This window comes from Agelaius tricolor, unplaced genomic scaffold (assembly GCF_023055355.1).
Source record: "Agelaius tricolor isolate 1412-34295 unplaced genomic scaffold, bAgeTri1.0.p SCAF_1, whole genome shotgun sequence".
NCBI classification, from domain to species: Eukaryota; Metazoa; Chordata; class Aves; order Passeriformes; family Icteridae; genus Agelaius; species Agelaius tricolor.
In genome coordinates this window covers 34776017-34788195 of record NW_027269261.1, presented here as the reverse complement: position 1 = coordinate 34788195, position 12179 = coordinate 34776017, and the positions used below count along the sequence as shown (strand labels likewise).

General features: G+C 37.8%; 1 long non-coding RNA gene across 1 annotated transcript in view; it reads right to left on the bottom strand.

Moving 5' to 3' along the window:
- Positions 1 to 3815, bottom strand: part of LOC139589572 (uncharacterized) — a 30511-nt gene extending 26696 nt beyond the window's left edge. The window contains exons 1-2 of the long non-coding RNA XR_011679063.1: positions 3605 to 3815; positions 3300 to 3492 (exon numbers count right to left, since the gene is read on the bottom strand). This is a non-coding gene — a long non-coding RNA (uncharacterized lncRNA). The remainder of the gene's footprint in view (positions 1 to 3299; positions 3493 to 3604) is intronic.
- Positions 3816 to 12179: the final 8364 nt, after the last annotated feature.

The window sequence follows — 12179 nt, the reverse complement described above, 5'->3', positions numbered from 1 at the left end:
CTTACATCTGTAAAGTTTTGGCCAGCAAATGGCCAAAACTCACAACATAATCTACTGAAACTATGTCACACAACAAGTATTAACCACCTCTACATCCCTCTTCCCATTTTATGCCTTTACAGAGAAAGCATGCAATTCGTTGTGAAAAAAACCTGTGTTCAGCATTCATCCTGGCATTGAGTAAAATGTCTCAAACCTCTGTGATGCCTTGATATATGATTCAGACCCTGTATTTTAAGGAGGTTGATAGAGGATGGAAATAAGAGTCAGATCTTAGGTCAATTTTGGAAGCTTAAGGCTGAATTTCCTGACTTCAGTTGCTTTGAAGATAATTGTCAGCCTTTTGTAGTTATTATAAATATTTTCATAATATTCACATTTCCTGATTCCACCCTGAAAGAAAGCAGGAAATGCCAACAATTGGGAGAATTGACATTTGCTAATGGAGCAAATGGCTCGCCTTTGTGTACAGTACACATGAGCTGGATAAGTGAAATTTTAAATGCTGATCCAAAGCAAATGCAAACCCTGAATTTTCTGAGATTTCCTCTTTATTGGAACTTATTCTCACATATTTCAGCTGTAAACTTTCTTCCCAACTCAAAACAGCCCTTTTGAAGTGATAGCCCCGTAGTGAAAGTAGAAAGTGTATGGCTTATAGTATCATCTTGTAGGGTGAGAGGGTAAAAAGAACAGGAGTGCTGTGTATCAGACTGGAGCTACAGGGAGGAAAAGTGAACATGTGCTTGTCAGAAACAAGAATTTTGTAATATGAATGTATGACATGCAATATATACCTAAAGAAAATCCCAGGTTTTCAATGAAACTTCCTTCAGTTCAAAAAGAGCCTGCAGGTTTAACAATCTGTCAGAGCTAATATTATATATGTGACCTTAAATATTCATTGAGTTTGTAGAGATTTCATCTCCTTTTGCATTTACCAAGAATTATTCATAATATGGGAGTTTCTGTCATAATTCAGACACTTTAGGCCAAAAAATGTAGAAAGAAAACTAAAGCCCAAAAGAGGAAATGACAGTGATGGAATGGGGATAAGTGATAGTTTTAAAGAAACTCACTGTACATCTATAGTTTTCCCTTTTAACACCTTATCTTCAAGCTATACTTCATTTAAGATGTCGACACAGCTTGATGTGAAGTGCATAATTTATCGAATGCTGACTTTCTTGTATGATTTATTTTGTTGTTTTGCAAGTCAAGTACAATCTTGCAACTCTGTCTTACGCATAAAATACTAAAAAAACCCTTTGTGTTTACTGAAGCAGTGATCAAAACATGAACATTATATGCCACATCTAGTTTAAAGCACAAATATGAGTGCCAAATTTGCCTAAAATCAAATCACTCATCCAGAATGCACAACATCAAAGAGTTTTGATTCGATTTGACAAGGCAGTACAAGGCACTTAATGGAACATTCAACACACCAATACAAATTTGCTTTGCCTGTTGCATCACTCTCTACTTCCTGCTCCTTATTTTATGAGGTGATAGAGTTGACAAAAAGGAGATTAGAGAGATCTAGATAGAAATCTGTACTTTGAAACTTGGCTTTTAAAATATTATTTATCATTTGTATTACATCAAGATGGAGAAAGATACATATTCCTTATTTTCAGAATGCAGTGCCTGTATCTCTATTCAAAACCAAAGATTAGAAATTAGTTTTTATAAGTAAAGTGATGAAGAAATACATAAAAAGGATGAGTCACATGACAAAGAAAATGCAGTGATAAACCTTAAAAATAAGTTCAGAAATTGTTTGCAATATTGGGCATACAATTCATACCAAAGATCTAGGCACATGAAATTACTATTCTAGGCTTATTATTACCAAAAGCAGGCTTTATAATTGCAAAATGTAGTCCTTGCATTTGAAGACATTGCTTTTTTACCCACAAGCGTATCCATAGTAAAATAAGACTCATCAAATCCTTTTATGCAGAGGTAATATGGAAGACAGGCAAAACCTTTTCTAGAAAACAGCATTGTTATTACTAGGGAATATGTCCTATACCTAGAAGTATATTCACATATTTCTCTATGTTCATCTCTCTCTCTTTCAGATGCCCATGGATACCCATCTACAAGGATACCTACACACCACATCTGACTCAGTTGAAGGACCTATGTCTTACACTTCTCTCTTCTAACAGTATCAAATGTCTGCTCTTCATGTAGCTCTCATGAGATATTTGGTACTTTCTGATTGTGTCCTTTTTTTATGGCATCACAAGGAGTTTGCCCTTATGGAAAGAAATTAGGTATTAGAAAATTATTTTGAGGAAAAAAAAATAGATATCAGGTAATCCATTGGAAAGATATTAATGGAAAGGTTCATGATGCACTAAAAAGTTTTAAAAAAATGAAGAAAAAAATCTGCATCATAGTCATTCAATGCAAATTCACACAGGAATAGGTTTGTCACATTTTTCTATTTTTGTTTTCCCCCTCAAAGGGTCCTCTCTGTACCAGTTCCCAGGTGTCCCCCATCACAAGCCCACCCTCTGCATCCTGGCACTCCCCAGCCCAGAGCAGGACTGCACCCTCTTGTCCCATACCACTGCCCCAGGCAGCACCTTTCTCCTTTTCCCCTTCCAACACACAAAGGCAACATGAAATAAAAGGTTGGGCTCTTCAGAATATTTTTCTCCCACAACTTTCAACAACTATAGTGTGATTAAAATGAGTACTTCTGATTAATCAAACTGATAGTTTTACCTCCTCATTAGAAGAACTGGTTTTCTACCAGCAGACTCCAATAGAGATGGACAGACAGACATTAATACAATTAAATGCAGGAAAAATTAAACTATAGAAAACAAGTAAAAAATTTTACCCAACATAAAAACCCCTTTGTATCATCTGTCAGTTCTTGCCACTGTGAAACATCACTGGAATTCAAGTATATAGGTTTTGTAAGATAAAAACTAAAGTTTAAAAAAGGGGAAATATGCTCTTCTGTGTTTTGAAAGGTAATTATTCTATGTCCGTATGTGATTGTGTGAAGTATGAAATAAGTAAATATTCAAACTGCTCTAATTTAAGCCTAAAAAAAAAAGTAGAAGAAAATGGGTTAGCTGCTGTCTTCCTGGTAAAGGCTTCTGGTCTAGTTCAGACCCAGTAATCAATGTGACATTATAACCAGGGACATAACAAGAAGCAGCTTGGACCATGAAAAAGCTCTCTGATTTTTCAAAACAAATCAGTCTTTTTTGGATGTGTGCACAGCCTGCTGCTCTTTAAATCTTCAGAGCACTGAAAATAATGGCATTTACCTCCCAAAATCCAAGCAAGTTTGTCCTGAGAAATAGAAGAACTCCTACATAGACAAGACTGGGTTGTCTGTGATTGAGTTTCTTTGTTCAGGCTGAGCAATTGTTGGGTATTCTCGAAGGCTTCACAGAGACACTGACTGTGTTTGGCATGCCTGCATTGAGTTGACACAATCATTTGTCCTCTTTGCACAGTCTAGAAGAAAAGAAACCACAATAGGTATTGGGATTAAAGAATTCAACTTTGCTGGTCTATTTACACCAGACAAATAGAGTACCTGGAGTATCTGGAATCAGCACATTTCTACCTTAAAAATAAGGAATCCAAAGAGCCTCCAGTGCCACCTTGGCAAGTGTTTCTCCCACTAGGAACTTGAAGTGACAAACTAGATTGAGGTTCAAGGCAAGGTTTGGGCTTCAATCCAGCTGTCCGTAGTATCCTTCAAAAGCCAACAGAGTTGCACAGCTCACCCTCTGCCCAATTCTCCCTCCAACAAAAAAGGATGACACCATGCAGGTCCTTACCTCTGAGAAGTAATAATCCATGCAAATCAGCCAGATAATGCAAAATGACATTGTGGGAAAAAGAACAAAGCAAGAAAGAACAGTCAGCCATTAATTTCACTGTACATCAAGGATTATTGACACATAAAATATCAGAAACTAAAACATTCCCAGTTCAAATTGAACAACATCCTAGCACAGCACCACACTCATTTCAAGAACTCTTTCCTTATAACATGTGATTATATGAAGCATAATTTTATTTGTATCTAATTTCAGGATCTTAGAAGTTCCTGAATTTCCAAATGACCCTATGTATCTTTTCTCACAAAACTTTTTATTGTTAAGGAACATTGTGTCAGTCAGCCAAAACTCTGTTTGTCAAAGCACTGTGATTAGTTCCAAATTTTGGCTCTAATACTAAGTAATAAGCATTTTCATAGATACACCAAGGATTCTGAATAGTTTCAGTTATACTAAAATGTTGTGGAAAACTGTGGTACTTAGAGACATGAATACTTTATTATAATACCTCAATTATTAGCTTTACTCTTTATGCAAATAATATAAAGTAGGGTATGTGTTTATAACACAATATATTTGTCAAATAATACAGCACAAGCCATGCACCGTTCTGTCAAACATTCTGCCAAAATGGCAGGTGAGGAGAGAATGTGGAAGCAACATAATGAAAATGTCCAAGTCAGTCATTACCAAAGAATGAGTTCTTTATTTTGTCCTGTCTTGCTTTTAACCACAGGTCATGCCTCCCTAGAGGCATAAAGTATATATATATATATATTATATATAATATTATATATATATATATATATATACACATTATATATAATGCTACATAATACAATGTAAGTCTGATCAGTTTCATCTGAACATTTCAAAATTGTATTTTAAATATTGATATCTCATTACTAACTAGCAAATACTGTTAGGAACAAAACTCAAAACTTTTATTTTCTATAGGAGGAAATGATCCCCCCACCAACTTCATGTTCTACTCCAATTCATTAATCAAGATATAATTAATTAAATTTTTATCATTCCTCAGAATGGAGAAAACAATCTCTAACAATGGTCTACTGAGCTGTAGCCATTAATCTTAGGTCATAGGCCATGAAGAAATGACCTGAAAAGGTACTTTAATTAACACCAAGTATTTGTTACAAGTGATAATCATGATCGTTTTAGTATGTGCCAAGCAGAAGATAAGACTGATGAATCTCTTGTGGTTAGAGTATTGATTTGTAATTTATATGAGAGAAAGATATTTTAACAGAAGGGAAAAGGTATCAAACATTTAGATCAGAGGTTATAGTATCTTACAGGTCTCTGAGGACTTTGTTTTTCTTTTGAAGAACATGTTTCTCATGTAAGTTATCATTATGTACCCCACAAAATATAAAAATATTGAGCTTTATGATATGGCGGCCATATTTGTATACATTACGTTGACTTGTTGACTGTCACTCAAAATAAATACTTACAAAATCCTAAATCTAAGCATTTGAGCCCTTGTCTTCAGCCCCTTTATAATTTTGTAGATCAAATTTTCAAAATATCAGTATTTGTGAAGATCAAACTCAGAGTTCCCATTCAACAGTGGGTATCCAAGGTGAGTGGATAAAAAACTTTAAGACTTGTGCCTCATGAAGAGACTTGCACCCCGTACACCTTCAGAAGTGTCACACAGCAAGGTGCTAAGATAAATGAAAGAGATACTACAAGCTGGCAGGTGACAATTCCCCAGATTTTTTGAAAGATGTGTGCTCTAAAGCTACAGATCTAAATACAATCTAAATTACCATAAGAGATATACCTGTCTCAACTTCCCGCAATGCTTGAGCTTTGCCTTCTCCAAAACACAGAAGACCTTCTGCATCTGAGCTATTGCAGTTTATTGGAATCTCTTTTCCTTAAATTTTAAGAGGCATTCAATTACTTTTTCTGGCAATTTCCTATCTCTTCAGCCAATTGAAATGATTTCTCTTTTATGGTGTCATGTTGCACAGAACATTTTGGAGAAAATAAGTTGCCTTTCAGCATATGAAGGAACAGCAAAAAATCCTGCATTTAATCATCCAAGAAAACCACAGAAGAGCTAGTAATGAGTGAGCTACACAAGAAATTCTCTCCACAGCTGTTTCTAGAGTACACCAAATGCAGTTTTCATAGAGTGGAAGTACTGTTTTGCAGTACAAGCTTCCACAAAGCTGGTCTAGTGCAGAGAAGCTGGGAAACATACAGCCAGCTTTACTTCTGTTACTTTGCACTGGACTGTTTCATTTCTCAGTAAAATCAAAGGAATTATATGCATAAGAAAATTTTACTCTGTGGAAGGGGAAAAAGGGGGAAAAATGAGCTGAAAGTCTGAAAATTGGAAAAAAGGGGGGAAAAATGAGCTGAAAGTCTGAAAATTTTAGCAACTAATCTAAGAATATTTAAATTATTCCATCAAGCTCTTTTGTTTTGACAGGTGCTTCAAAAATTATTTGATAGTTCACATTTTTCTAATGTCATCAGCGTAATGTTGTACAAAGTATATGTGAATTATCTGATGGGCCTAATGTACTGAGCAGAGGGAGTAAATCCAGCTGTCTCTGGGGATGTTAGTTTGTTTTAGCATATGCCAATTCATATTGAACTTGAAACTGATGTTGCTCCCCATTGTGCTGTTGCATCACTTACGGACCCTTGTAATGCTTCCACAAGTGAAGAAAGAATATTCATTAGAATAAAAGCTGTGAGTATTTCAAAGGGTGTTTCTGCAACAATGAATGAGAATTTCCCTGTGGCAAAGGAAAAAAAAAAAAAAAGCATTGATAGAGTCAATATCTTAATGGGCCTTACATGGCTAAACAAGGCAATGAAATTAAAGATTTATGCTTTCTCTGTTTGGTATTAGGGCTAAGAAACTTGTGGAATTTTGCTACTCATGAACATCAGGCAATATCATGTATTTATGCTCACCTGTGAAATTCCAAGGACATTAAAATATGGTCATCTTAACAGCTCCTGGTTTGGATTTCAATGAGAGCTCCCAGAGCTCCAAGTCCTTAGCGCTGCAGAAAACAAAACCACTTTTATCCAGGCATCCAAATTTTTGTCCAACAGCCAACATTTCAGTTTGAGATTTTTGCCCCTCATTCATGGTCCCATTTGGGATCTGATCTTTTCAACACACTTGCTGTTTTCAAAATAGCTGAGTTCCATCAGGAACATGGAGGAACAGATAGAGCAATGGATGGCACCTCTGTACAGGAAAGCAAGGATGGAATGTGGTAAACACTTTCCGGGTGCACAGAATAATAGGAGGAAATCAGACCTGCCAAAGAAAAGGGTCAGGCAGAGAAAAAAGCTTGGCTTTTTGACTGCATAAGGATAGCTGTTAGCAGCCAGAAAATTATCAAAGAAGGACCTAACGTCTAGAGCTTGTCCTAAGTCAATGCTCTCTTTACAAGCAGGCTCAGGAAGCTGCCACCATTATGGTCCAGTGGGACAGAAACAGAGCATGGCATGCTGTACTTGTGTGCAACTGCACTCCTACAGTGTACTCTGAATAGCTTTCCACCACAGTGCTCTTTCAAATAGCTTATCAGCAGCAGGAAATATTTCCCCAGTTGGAGGAACTGCAAAGGAGGTGAGAGAAGGTGATCTGACAGTACCTGCTTCCTCAGAAATGGTGACCAGCAGCAGACAGGCTTGTCCCCCATCTACATGTCTGAGTCTGTTCTTGTGTTTAGGCTTACATTCTACAAGGGGAGTCCATTTCCTCCTCCATTCTTGGAAGAACAGAAGACAAATATCTATACATTCTCCTCCAAGGCTGTTTTCCCACCTCTGATGTCAGCTGACTTACTCTAGATTTAAGCTTTAGAGAACCAAAAATCAAACTAAGTGGGTGAAAGGAGGCAAGATCAGAAGCTCATGCCCCAAGCTTACACATCAGGGAAGATTCTGCTTTTGGTTTTTGACAGTCTGTGGGGATGGTTTAAGTGGATGAGGAGAGCTGCAGCAGCAATTTCAGGAAGAGCTCATCAGAGATGTATTTTTTCTGCTAAATCCAGAATCAAAGCACAGAAGAAATATGCTCAGGCTAAATACTAAAAAGAATATTTGGCAAGGAGAGTAAAGTGGAGAGCTCAGTTTGCAATTGCACAGATCCAAAATACTCCATCTAGTCTGCAAACAAGCAGCAAATGTAGGGTGTCATTGATGAACATCTAAGAACTTAAGAACATAAATCACCACTCTGATATATGTGCCTACTGATTAAATTTATGAGATTCACTAGTAAGATGCAACTCATTCCAGGGAAGAAGTTGATTGTTCACCATGTTTGCAACATACTTACAAAGCCTCCTGGATTGGAAATATCATAATTAGAAAATGTGCATGCACAAATTTAGAACTAATTATATAAGAAAGCATATCATATCTTACCACACTTGTGCACCATATTTTGGAGAAAACTTTAGACTCCTCATCTTCCACCTTAGAGCTGAGAACTGCGTACTAGATAAGATGTTTTCTGTAGTAAGATTACAACATTTTCTTGCTGAAATGTGTGAAATACCTCTTGTGCTTTAATTAAGAAGACACTTTTTCAAAAACAAGAAACCTCCTTGCCCTGAAACAAAACTTCAACCATCACATATGGTTTCTTCATATATGTTTGAACAGCTCTATGTGAGATGTTTAACAATGTGGCAACACTTGGGGGATGACACTGCAACCTGCCTCATGAGGAGTGATATCTGGGAAAAGCTTATGGCAATTCCAATGTCAGCAGCATCAGCAGCAACTCTTGTATGTAACTCAGAGCTGTGCTTGCCTTTTCTTTCCATGCATACAGGGTAATCCTCAGAGCATTACCAAAAATGTCACTGCCTTGTGTCAGTTTAAGCAGCCAAGTCAATGTGGTTTGTGCATGGGCATGATGATTATATCTTAACATTTTCCATTTAGTTACTGAAGTCATACTTACTGGGGAGAAAAAAATGGTATGGATTATTCTGCTCCAGTATGTGAAAGCCATGTGAAAGCCATGATTGATGACACGGCTCCGAGGAATAAGCTTCAATGACATCTGCAGCACTGCTATGAGGTTACTAATAACCACAACCTGTGAATTGAGAAAGAAGCCCTTAAAAATGATTGCTGACAAACACAATGAAAGAGATTTATGGATTGCCTACATCAAGAGTGTCCAATCCTTGTGAAGTGGATGGCTTGTCTCATTCATTATGCTACTGTGACATGAAAATGAGATTCTGCTCCTTTCCCTTTTTTTTTTTTTCATTTCCACTGAGTGAATATCAGGGACTCCCTTCCAGGGAAAATAAACATGACTTATGCAGCCACTGAACTTTCAGTGATTTGAGCCCTTCATTCCCTTAATGGTTGAGGAAAACAGGATGTCTTTAGCTCCAAACAAAAGGGATATCACCTTATCAACAGTAGATTTTAGCAAGTCTATTATATGGCTGTAAAGTCAAAACCACTTTTAAATCCAATTATCTACATTTTTACTGCCTTTATTCCTGAAAAGTCCTCATACTAAATCATTGAAGGTTGACATCTCAAGTGTTAAATATACTCAAACATTGCTAAGTTCACAGTAGTCAGAGTCCTTTCTCAAGTGCATTGTTATAAAATGCAGTCAGGAAGAATCTAGAAGACTCAGCCACACGCAAGGACAAGGACACAAGGGTTGTTTCTGTATCACATGGTAAAAATATATATATTAAAGATAGAAAAGAGACAGTGGGTCTAAGAGTTTAAGATGAAGAAGCCTCGTTCACAGGCAAAGGTTATTCTCAGAACTACTTGTAACCTGTACTGTCAGAACACCTTGCAGTGAGCACTAGTTCTGACACTGTAATCTCCTGTTTTAGTCTGGTGGAAAACCATGCAGCTATGAAAGCTGAATTGGAAACAGATATTCTTCTTACACCAGTAAAACCTTCTCTGAGAGTGTGTTTTACTACCCAGAGAAGAAAAAAGGAAGATAATGTCTGAATCTGCATATACAGCAATTCCTGAGATCCACAATTGACACAAAATGAAAAGGACCTTGTGCTTTTTGAAGGATTTTTGTGACTTAAGGCCTTGGGCTGAGACAGAAGCTGTATGGAGGGAACAACAGGTAATGCAAAATGGCTGTGCTGCTAATTTATGTCAAACCAGCAACCTTAAAACTACAGGCTGCTCCTGGGTCACAGGAGTTGTCAAGGCACTCTTTTTAGTCTCTGTTAATATGGGGTTCTGTCAGGTCAATCAAGCTCTGTATCTGCTTGGGGATTTTACACTGCCACCCATTGGTGTAGTGGGATGCTCCTGCCCTGCTCCACAGCACACTGTGTTACACTGCTGGAGGGTTTGCTTATAGTTCCAGTGAGGCAGGAACAGAGCATGGCATGTAGAGCCATGTAGAGCCCATGTGCTGGGACAAAATATGAGAAGGAAACACCTTGATACACATATCTAATCTACAGAACTTTACATGGATTATGTCTGCAAGTACTGGTATCTCTTTCATTTCTAACGTTTAAACATGAGCATTTCACTCTGAAGAGAACATTTGGGAGTAAGATATACAGCCTAGTTAGTTGTTAATCATCAAAGAGATATCAAAGGGTTACAGAGAAAGTTCAAATACTTATCTAACCTAATCACAGAAAAAGAAATATCAGGCTGTAAGTAAGTCAAAAGAGAATGAAATAATTTAATTCCAACACATATCCTAATGAGAAAGATTGTGTATGGGAAACATGACAAAAGGTATAAAATGAACAGGCAAGCAGCTGGATGATGATGGACTGCATTGTGGAAATATGAGGAAATTAGTGTATCTTGTGGATCATGTGGAAAGATGAGGAAATTACTGTATGTGTTGTGTCATGTGAAAACATAAGTTGCACCCTAGGCTTCATTATCAGAGCCTTCTTGTTGATATAGGCTGGTTTTGCTGCACAACCCTGCAAGGATGGAGGTCACACACATCCCCTGGCACCATATTCCTGTCCTTGGTTGATCTCATGTTGAAAAAGCTTATCTCTTTGAACTTCTGTTTCAACTTTACACCCATTATCTTTTGTCCTCTCCCCAGGCACCTCTGCAAACAGTCTGGCACCATCATACCCTACTGGTAGAGACTGGGAGGCTGCTGTGAACCCCCCACTAAAATCTTCTCTTCTCCAGGATAATATGAACCCATATTACCAGTCCTCTGCTCTCAGGGCAAGCAATCTGGATCCCACCATCTTGGTGAGCCTCTGCAGAACACACTCCAGTTTGCCCATGCCTCCCTTGTACAAGGGGGCTCCTCAGTGGCCTCCCATCCCTCACCCTTCTGGGTGGACTCCTCCTAGCCCATCTCAGTGTGTGTTTGTCTGCCTCTGCTGCAGGTAGGGGCTTTGCCCACAGGGTTTTCTGGAGTACACTGCCGGGATGGATATCCACACTAGCTCCAAACCAGCCTGCTCTGCTGAAAAGCAGAGCACCATGTGGACTCAATTTCCTTGCCAAGAAAGTTACTAGGAAGCAGGAGAAATTAACCTGAGTGGATCTTCATGCTGCTGCAATCAGATGATTTCTGATACCTGCAATAACCTGCTTAGAGGTAATTGCACAATACAGCATGGAACAAGTGGTACTGTGGTCATCTCCTTTCATGAGGATAGAGAACAAGATGTGACTGTTAGAGCTGTAGCTGTGACAGTCTGAAACACTTAACAGCAGGCTTAGAACAGCTATCTTTGTGTTATAAATGTGAAAGTTCTAGAAGTCAAACTTTATCACCTACTCAGCTTCTTGAACGCCTGTGCTCTCAGCAACAGTGACCTTGAACCAACTCAGAGCTTTATTTTCCATAATGCAAGGACACCCTCACATCCAATATATAGTACCCAGCACCAAATACATCCTAGACAGAGGCAGATATAAATGTTGGCTGCTTCCTGATACCATAACTGTGAGTTACAAGCTTCTGATAGTAGTTACTGTCTCTTTGTCCTCACTAAACATTTTATTTAGCCTGAATGATAAAAGTCTCTTTTTTTTTCCTCAAAAATATATGCAAAATCCTATAAGGGATATAAAGTAAAAACTGTGCATGTGCCATGCTGAAATGCAAAATGAGAAGCCTGGCAGTCAATTGTGTAAGACTACTTTAATAAAGTAAATATTATGATATTGAAAAATGGTTCCTTATCAAGTCAGCTTTAGAGTGGGTAGGGAGGAGGACAAGGGAAAGAAGAGTATATGCTACAGACCTATGAAACACTTAAATGAACCAGAAAGACTATCTTGCCAATAAATATGCAGAGCAGATTCTCAAACACCTTTCTGAGATGTATTGCA